Source organism: Vanessa cardui, chromosome 23, assembly GCF_905220365.1.
Source record: "Vanessa cardui chromosome 23, ilVanCard2.1, whole genome shotgun sequence".
NCBI classification, from domain to species: Eukaryota; Metazoa; Arthropoda; class Insecta; order Lepidoptera; family Nymphalidae; genus Vanessa; species Vanessa cardui.
Window position 1 is genome coordinate 10256030 of NC_061145.1, and position 10825 is coordinate 10266854.

The 10825-nt window shown below is 33.0% G+C and overlaps 1 protein-coding gene across 1 annotated transcript in view; it reads right to left on the reverse strand.

Annotated features, from left to right (window-relative positions):
* LOC124539814 (alpha-2Db adrenergic receptor) overlaps positions 1 to 9695 on the reverse strand; it is a 545191-nt gene extending 535496 nt beyond the window's left edge. Inside the window, exon 1 of the mRNA XM_047117172.1 lies at positions 9549 to 9695. The gene's annotated coding sequence lies outside the window, so the exon portion shown is untranslated. The remainder of the gene's footprint in view (positions 1 to 9548) is intronic.
* Between the last annotated feature and the right edge of the window lie 1130 nt (positions 9696 to 10825).

Genomic DNA, 10825 nt, shown 5'->3' on the forward strand with positions numbered 1-10825 from the left:
TGGAGCCAAAACTTTTCATTTTAATTACGTATATTTTCTTATTCAAATGTTTATAATTAAATTCGAAATAATTACACACTTGAATGTAGCTTCAATTGTAAGTAACAAATGCTTTCAGCAGATCTACATAGGTAGTTGATTACCTACCTATTAATATGTTATTTATTTCTATCAATAAACTAAAGTCAAAATATATTGAATAGTGAATTGTCGTTATACAAAATTAAATGATACGATTTACTTAGTAGTAGAGCTTTGTGCAAGACCGTCTGGGTAGGCACTCACTCATCAGACATTCAACCGCCAAACAACAGTACTCAGTATTGTTGTGTTCCGGTTTGAAGGGTGAGTGAACCAGTGTAACTACAGGCACAAGGGACATAACATCTTAGTTCCCAAGGTTGGTGGTACATTGACGATGTAAGGAATAGTTAATATTTGTTACAGCGTCATTGTCTATGGGTGATGGTACAAAGGGGATAACACCTTAGTTCCCAAGGTTGATGAAGCATGAGCTATATTTTTCAACCGACTTCCAAAAGGAGGAGGTTATCAATTCGTCTGTATTTTTTTTATTTTTTTTTATGTTTGTTACCTCATAACTTTTCACTGGGTGGACCGATTTTGATAATTTTTTTTTTGTTTGACAGGTAGTGCTTCCCGTGGGGTCCCATTTTTTTTAATTTTTTTTCCGATGATGGTATCCATATGAAAACGACATAAGTCTTAAATTTGCATTATGTATATGCGCGACAAATAGGTGAATAACTGAAAATCACCTTAACCACTTTTGATAATTCTTTTTTTATTATAAAATATATACTTCAAGGGTAATTTGGTGAAAGTTTGGTAAGGTTCTGAGCACAGGATCCATGAAAAAGTAACGGAACGGAAGGGAACGGAACAATTCTGAGGAGCACGTTAGCGATACTCAGTCGAATCTTTTATTTATAGGTTATTTGGATATTTGAGCCACCTTCCGTAATGTGGTTATGTTTATGTAATTATCATAGTCGAATATTATAATCAACTAGCTACCCACCCCGGCTTCGCACGGGTGCAATACTGATACTAAATATACTACAGAATTTGTTTATTTACGACATCACATCGCAAACTTCTAAAATAATCAGTGTTTCTTTACTATATTGTTCATGTATTATATACACAAACCTATCCCTTGAATCACACTATCTTTTAAAAAAAACCGCATCAAAATCCGTTGCGTAGATTTATAGATATAGGGACAGAGAAAGCGACTTTGTTTTATACTAAGTAGTGATGGAACTCCTATACGGCTCGCAGTTAGGGTGCGATATGAGGCAGAATTTCTTACTATCTTTAATCAAATTTTGTGTATGTGATGTGATGTCATATGATGTACGAAACATAGTTGGTCTTTTTCAAAGTTTTTTTGCTGAGTTCGATTACAGCTCTTTCGAGGGATCCTTGTAGTTTACGCCGCGTGACGTATTAAATCCGCATTTTCGAAAGTCTATTTTAGCTTTATTCGCAAGTTTCCTTTGAAATTGTCCTCGAAGTAGTTTCTGACTCATATAAACGGAACGCTTAATCTATCCATATTAAAAAAAATTAGTTAGTCAACATCAGCTTCACTTAAAATCAAAAAATAAATAAAAATTTTAACAAAAAGAAAAACCGACTTCAAACAAAACACTATTTTAAAACAAATGAATATGCACGAAAAAGTAATAAAAATAATTGCGTATTCAACATATTTTTTAGAGTCTTCCTAAGTTAAATGAAATGAAAAATATTAGACTACTTAAAAGTCGATTAACGATTATATCATGTAGTTATAATTATTGTTATATTTGGAGTCGGTGTCAGTATATATGTTTTAGGGATTTTAAGACGGACGGCCACGGATTAAATAGAGACGTGAGCGTAGAGCTTTTTATACAAAAATATAACCTTCCTTACGCACACATTAATATTATTCTTGTAAATACAACATAGTATGTTTAATAACAGCGTAACGAAAATATATCTTTTTTTACTACAAATATGTTAGCTATTATATCGTAATATATCTACGTTTTATATTTACTATCGTTTTACTAAAATATGTTTATTAATAAGGAATTATTACTTTATTAGACTGAAAAGTTTTACTATTTTTTGAAAAAATCTAATAATGATACAATGGTTTTTGAAAACATACAAATCAAATTAAAAACATTCTTTATTCAAGCCGGCTTATAAAAGCACTTTAGAGTCGTATGTTACGGTGTTGAATTAAATATAAAGCTACATTATACATAGGTTTTGTAACCTACCTACCTATACATAGGATCGGATAATATATTCTACCGAGAAAAATCGGCAAGAAACTCAATAGTTACTCTTCTCTACCAATTTTTTTTTTATATGTTGGACAACATCACATACATTACTCTGATCCCAATGTAAGTAGCTGAAGCACTTGTGTTATGGAAATCAGAAGTAACGACGGCACCACAAACACCCAGACCCAAGACAACACAAAATTTATGATCTTTTTCTACATCGACTCTGCCGGGAATCGAAACTGGGACCTCGGAGTGCCGTACCCATGAAAACCGGTGTACACACAACTCGACCACGGAGGTCGTCAAATATAACAGAGTTTCTGACAATTAAATTTTTATACATGTATATCCTGAGCGAGAATCAAAAAACGTATGTTTGTGTTTTTTGACGTGATATTTAAATTCATAGATACTCTATAGAAGGATCTACCTGCCGTTCTGATATCTTGATTAGATAGCGATAAGCTACATACATTTTACATTTTTACCACGTTTTTTACGCATAGCTCATAATTGAGTTTAGGTAGATAACGACATTATAGATATACCACGGCAGCTGCATATATTTTAGATTGTAGAACAAACATAAAAAGTAAAAAATGCTTTCAAAAGTTGAAAATTTCGTCTGTTCTCTATAATATGAATCTATTAAACATACGAGCATAAACCTATACAATCTGTTTATTTAAGAAAACCACATTAAAATCCACTTCATTCCAGTCTAAATAATCTAAGCACACAAGCGAAAAGCGACCTTATTTACTCCTACACGCCCCGGCTTCGCACGGGTGCAATGATATGACATCACAGTAGAAACCTCTATAATTATCAGTATTCCTTTACTAAATTATCCATGTATTATATACCTATAAAAACCTTTTTCTCGAATCACTCAAAAAAAACCGCATCAAAATCCGTTGCATAGTTTTAAAGATTTAAACGTACAAAGTGATATAGGGACAGAGAAAGCTACTTTGTTTTATAGTATGTAATGATGCATTAGATTATATATATTGTATTGGAACTTACCTCATCAATATATTAACAAAGAAATTTATTATTTATTTACTAATCGGCAAACAGTATTTGATCTTCAGTCGAGATTCGGCGAACATAAATGTGATCAATTCTCTCTCTTATCAGCTGACAGACACTCAGACTTGACCGGAGATCGTTTAAGTACAAGGACCGCGGATTTACGTGCTTTTCGAAACCGGAAGTGTGACACCGCCATTTTGCAGCTACATAGAATTAGACGCAACCGCAAGCTATGCCATTTACATAGCTTGTGTATGAAGAAATGGTTTCGTTATCATTGCATAGTATAAAACAAAGTCGCTTACCGCTGTCTGTCCCAATGTGTGCTTAGATGTTTTTAATTACGCAAGGGATTTTGATGAGATTTTTTTAATAGATAGAGAGATTCAAGAGAAAGGTTTTCGTATATAATTCATGAACAATGTAGTTGACCCAATATGTTACTGTAGGGGTTTCTTGGCTGACACCGGCTCCAAATATAACAATAACTATAACTACGTTATATAATCCTAAATCGACTTTTAAGTAGTCTAATATTTTACATTTTATTTTACTTAGGAGGACTCTAAAAAATATGTTGAACACGCAATTATTTTTATTACTTTTTAGTGTATATTTATTTGTTTCAAATAGTGTTTTGTTTGAAGTCGGTTTTTGTTTTTGTTAAAATTTTTATTTATTATAACTCAAATCGGGCTGATTATAGTAACTTTTCAGCGAACATCCGTGTTATTCTATCCGTATCAATACGTGTTGTCGTATCTAATCGTTTGTCATACAATACGTATCATCATCCTCCTTCCCTTATCTCAATTTACTTGGGGTTGGCGCAGCATGTCTTCTTCTTCCATACTTCTCAGAAGTAGCATTCTTTCCAGCCACACAAACCATCCATCATTATGACAATACCAGACAATATTAAAACAGCGTGATATTTTGTTTGTGCCAAATATGCAGGTGAACAAGCATGGGCATGATGGTAAGTGGTCACCTTCACCTTCACAGTGATGCTGTAAGACATTAACCATTCCATACATCACCAATGCGCTAACAAACTTGGGAACTAAGATGTTATGTCCCTAATGACTTTAGATATTGGCTCACTTACCGTTCAAACCAAAACAAAACAATAGTTCTACCCATAAGGCCCTCAAGGCCCCTGTTGGCAGGACAATTACCTTTTTCTGGTTTACTTGCAATACTGTTTTTAATATCTACACTAATATTATAAAGAGGAAAACTTTGTTTTTTTTTTTTTAAATGTGAGACAACATCACATACATTACTCTGATTCCAATGTAAGTAGCTAAAGCACTTGTGTTATGGAAATCAGAAGTAACGACGGTACCACAAACACCCAGACCCAAGACAACATAGAAAACTAATGGTAATCTACATCGACTCGGCCGGGAATCGAACCCGGGACCTAAGAGTGGCGTACCCATGAAAACCGGTGTACACACCACTCGACCATGGAGGTCGTCCAATGTTTGTTTGGTTGTAATGAATAGGCTCAAAAACTACTGGACCGATTTTAAAAATTCTTTCACCATTCGAAAGCTAAATTAATCCCGCATAACATAGGTTAAATTTTATTTTGAAAAAATAAATAGGGTTCCGTAAGATATTTTGGGTTTTTCGGACAAAAAAGGAAAAAATCTACCAAAAAAGTTGATTTTTTGCGTATGATGCCTAAACTATAAAAGATAGAACTATAAAATTTTCTAACTCCGGTCCTTAGAGGGCATAATGGCCTCCGACCCTAAGAACCTCATCAGATTCGTGGCTGATGTTGGTCTGGCTGAGGTGTTGTGATCACGAATTTGAGGTTTATCACAATAGATCCAAGCGCCGGTTGCAGTAATTCTTCAAATGTGACCGTGCCTCAACAGTAGGGATATTAGAAGACTGATTATGAACCGTTATCTACGCGGGCGAAGCCGCGGGCGACCGCTAGTAATAAATAAACGCAATAGTAATAATTGTAATGTATTTCAACTATTGAACAGTAACTGAAAATGTTTTATTTAATTGATTGTATATCATTTTATATTATTTACAAATTATTTAAAATTTCATTTAAATAAATTACAATTATATTTATTTCAACAAAATTATATAAGAACGAAATACTGACTGAGTCTTTACGGGAACACCAAATATATTTGCCCGATACATTTTTAATTTAGTAAAGGTACTAGAAAGGACGTTCTCAGGCACGGTGGAGTGACGATAAGCAAGACGGCAGGCAGGAGCTGGATGCGAGTAGCCGGAGAAAGACCACAGTGGCGTGCTTTTGGAGAGGCCTATGTCCAGCAGTGGACAAACATAGGTTGCTGATGATGACGATGATGATGACTAAAAAGGATTCTTGGATATTTCACTTATGGATATTTCAAGGTAATTTTGTAGGATTTTTACCCGTACGTATTCAGGATGCCAATCAATATACAAATGGCCAAAGTCACTTTGGAATTTGTCTTTCTGTATGTCAATATATTTTTTATTCAAAATCGAAATCTAAATATTTATAATACTTGATTCAAGTTGGCTTTTACAAGCCGCTTGTTGGCTTTTTTACTTGGTGGTAGGGCTTTGTGCAAGCCCGCCTGGGTAGGTACCACCTACTCATCAGTTATTCTACCGCCAAATAACAGTACTCATTATTGTTGTGTTTCGGTTTGAAGGGTTAGTGAGCCAGTGTAACTACCGGCTCAAGGGACGTAACATTTTAGTTCCCTAGGTTGGTGGCACATTGACGATGTAAGGAATAGTTAATATTTCTTACAGCGTCATTGTCTGTGGGTGATGGTGACCACTTACCATCACCCACCATACCATATGATCGTCCGCCAACCTATACCATAAAAAAATGCACTTTTGAATCGTCATTTAACAACTACATATATCAAGCGAAGCAACCACCGGTTCGGAAAGTATATTCCACCGAGAAGAACCGGCAAGAAACTCAGTAGTTACTCTCTTTTCAACATTTAATAATACAGTTATGTTAGTTAAATACAATGATATATGTATGTAATATAGCAAGGAAGTCGACAAGTATTAATTCCACGCCTTTTAATCCTCTGTTTAAACTATGTATAGCTTTTGTGTAACAATTTTGTTACATACAGTTTATATACGCTTTAATCAAATTTTCCATAATGTTTACTCTAGTTATAATAATTACATTTCCTCCCCGACTGTGTATCAAAATGTTATAATTATTTAACGCTGTCGTTCGTAGCGTTAAATATTTTAAGCGGCAATACAAAATCAGCGTTGGTACCCGAAGATCTGACGTCATAGGCTTTTAGTTTGTTAGCGTAAAAGCGGCAACACTATTCGTGAAGTCTCATGCCTGGATACTTTTTTGATTTCAATTATTGTCATTTATTCCCATTTACAAATATTACATTATCAATCGTCCATACTAATATTATAAGTGCGAGTGTAACTCTGCTTTCTGTCTGTACACGCAAAAACTACTGCACCGTTTTTTTTTATAGGTTGGCGGACGATCATACCTGATGGTAAGTGGTCACCATCACCCATAGACGAACGCTGTAAGAAATATTAACTATTCCTTACATCGTCAATGCGCCACCAACGTTGGGAACTAAGATATTATGGCCCTAGTGGTTGTAGTTACACTGGCTCACTCACCCTTCAAACCGGAACATAACAATACTGAGTACTGTTGTCTGGTAGAATAACTGATAAGTGGGTGGTACCTACCCAGACGGGCTTGCACGAAGCTCTACCACCAAGATTTTGGTACACAAACAGGCTAGAGCCTAAGAAAGGACATAGGCTGCTTTTTTATTAATAAAGAGGTAAGACCTTTGTACATATCAATCATCAACGTAATATTTTAAGTTATTTTAAAATTATTTACATTGCACGTTTATTGATCAAAATAAATTATTTAATATATCTTCTTAACAATGTGTGTGTAAGACGATATGGCTGGTGATGACATCACATACAGAAGTATGGAAGAAGGAGACATACTGCGCCATAAACTTGGGATAAAAGCAGGTGGATGATGGTGATCTGCTTAAGATAAAAACGGCTTAACTCACTGTTAAAGTTTAATACATACAATATGAAAGTCTGGTAACCCAGGTACACACTATATTGTGTTCCGCATTAAAAAGTAAGCCAGTATAACTCGCACAATGGCTTAACATTTTAATGCTTATAATTCCATGTCAGTATATGCTAGTATAGCCAGAGAATGCCAGTAAATATCAGTCTATTGGCAGAGGTGGTCTTAATATTCCTGTTTGCCTATATCTATCTCAATTAAATTAAAAATAATAACACCATTTATCTCTATTTAATTTAAAAGAAATGTACACATTCCATATTCAAAAATAATTCTCTAATATAATTAAAAATAACAACCAACCGTTCGGAAACAAACAAATTTGCGAAAAATCGTCGAAATACATTAAACCTATTTATTATTATAGATATATAACCTACTTATATTCCAAACAATTGTTTATAACTTTTATTTTTTATGAAACATACACAAACATAAACCAGGATATGAACATCAACTAAATTAAGTTAAATATACGAATATTATAGCAATTCACACAAAACTTTATGGTTAGCTGTGAAACATTTGATCGGAACTTGTACCTAGGGAGTAATATGGCTAATGTAGTATTCTACTCACGCTGGTATGAATTGCATTAAAACGAAGACCGGAAGCTATCTAAGATAATATAAATACCCCGATTGGGAATTGAATAGACGCTCATCAGAGATATGCACTTACGCCAGACCATAATTGCCATAATAAAAAAAAAACAAACAGTTCTATTTTTGAACCTATTTTCATTACTACCGCCCCGACTTCGCACGGATGCAATGCTGATACTAAATATACTACCGGTTTTTGCTATATTGTACATGTATTAATATATAAAAACCTTATTCTCGAATCACTCTATCTATTAAAAAAACGCATCAAAATCCTTTGATAATTTTAAAGATCTAAGCATACATAGAGCAGTCAGCAGTAAGGGAATTTGTTTTATACTATGTAATGAAAAATAAAGCTTAACTAAATAATCCACCAGCTAAGTTTTGACCAAACGTAACACATAACGAACCGCCCTTCAAATTTCTTCAAAACAATATTTTAAACAATGTTTCAATAAACATAGCTATCTCCTTTCTTCCAATGTAAATCCAATCAGAGAGAGTGAAATAAGTATATTATACTCTAAAACATCGTTTATAATGAAGCTTGTAAATCTATTACAACGTCACAAAACATTTTATAAAAATGCAAGTTAAAAATTCCTCCAGACTCATACTGTCCTGGTACAAAAGTAATTAAATAAATATCTAGAATATTTCTTTAATGTTAGCTCTTGTGAATAGCATACCCATATATGCTATCGTCTTTTAAATTTCCATTTTAATTAAAATTGCGCTTCTTAAAATTGTTGTTGTGTTTTATATAACCGAGCTTATTATAAAATAACTATATTACTACATAAATTATTGTTTAGGTAATGTATATTGTTATTATAGTAATTGTTATGAAATTATACTTTAATATTGTCGGATATATTTATATTTCATAGAGAAAAAAACAAGTATCATGCTTCAGAAAAGGTTTTTGGTGAACTAATAAAATTGTTAATAATATTTTAAATTTCTATCATATGTTATTTTTCTATTTATAACATAAATATGTAATATTATCATTATTGTGACTAACATTTGAATATTACTTACATTTCATTTTCGGAAATTACATACATAATCTATGACGAAAAAAAATACGTTTTTAATATTAATCCACGTTTTAGGCAACGTGATAAATATATCAAGACTTACTATGTTCAGTTAAAAAATGCAGATAATAATGCTATGACGAAAGAAACCTCATTTGCATCTGAAACCTCATGTACAATTAATATTCGCGTCATTAAATCAAATAGAGAACGTGTGAGACGTTAGAGAAAATATTAAACATATCTTGTTCTATTTTTAAAAAATACCTACACCATTTTTTTTTAATTTCGATGGAAGATAAAAAAAAGGTTTTATATCTCAAAAAATATAGATACTCGAATACATAGCGAATATCCGCAAAATACTTTGACTGTTCTCTAGGTGCTAGATAAAACAAACGTATACATATGAAAATGATATAGTGTTAATACTTACGTTTTGATTTCAACGATCGAACAACACAAACATCACATCAAAACACAGAAACAACACAAAAGAGGGCACAAGTGAGCACATTTTGTAATTTTATATTATTTTCTGAGACACGATACCGGGATTGTTGGGAGAGCGTCGTGCGCTCTGAACGACGGCGCGGGAACCACTGGCCATTCGGGATGACTGGGATACCATCCTAAGTGATGTTATACCCTTGAAAAAAATATTTATTACCTAATATAATAAACGTTACTTTTAAAATATTTATTAATACTTTTAGCTGACAACATTTGTAAGATAAGTTGGTATATTTTGGTCGTAACTGGAAGTGGATTTTTAATGTTTGCTAATTTGAATTTAGTATTTACTAAATATTATAGTTCGTTTTATTTTCTTATTAATTAAATTAAATATCCAATTAATACAGAGGTATTTGTAATCAAAGAAAAATATAAATAGTTACTAATTAATTTAAACGTTTAATATAAATGAGTAATAAGGATTTTTAAAGAGACAAGTTTGACTTTAATATTTTTGCAAATCAACTGCGTAAACTTTAGCAAAATAATTTAATCTGGCATCCCTAATCTGAGAAAATGGCGGGAAATGGCGCCTGCGTGGACCCTCCCCGCGGCGCGAAAACTTAGCGCCAATCGAAGTGACGAATTAGGCCTGCACTTGCATCTGCCATTAGCGATCTTTTTTTTTAATTTTGAGTCATAGACTACAACATATTTAGCGCGAAAAGAATTATCTTTGACAAGCGTTTTATTTATTTTTTATTTCAATTAACGAAATAAGTACACGGTGCAAGAGTAAATTTTAATTACGTACTAAATGTAAAATGTAAAGTTTTTGTGGAACATGTAAAATGATAAGCGTATTTTATAAATAGTAAAACATTTCCTCGAAAAGAAGGGGAGATCTTTAGTGGCCTCTAGGCCACAAGTGGCACCTTTATTACTGTTATTTTTACTTTCCTTGAATTTATTTCAATTTAATGTGTTATTTCTCCACTGATGACAGGAGAGCTGTATTTTTCGAGAGAATCCGAATTGCGATTCCACAGGGAAATGCAACTATTAGTGCCGCGATTCCACAGAGAATTTTACAGTAGCTGAAATGCCTTCCAAAAGTATATCACAAAGGGTTATCCGTTACGCGTGAGAAGCTCTATTCTTCGGCGTAATTATAAATAGTTTTTATATGCATATGATAAATTAAGTAAGAAATTATTAAATAAGTTTACTTTATTTTTGGTATATTTTTATTGATTC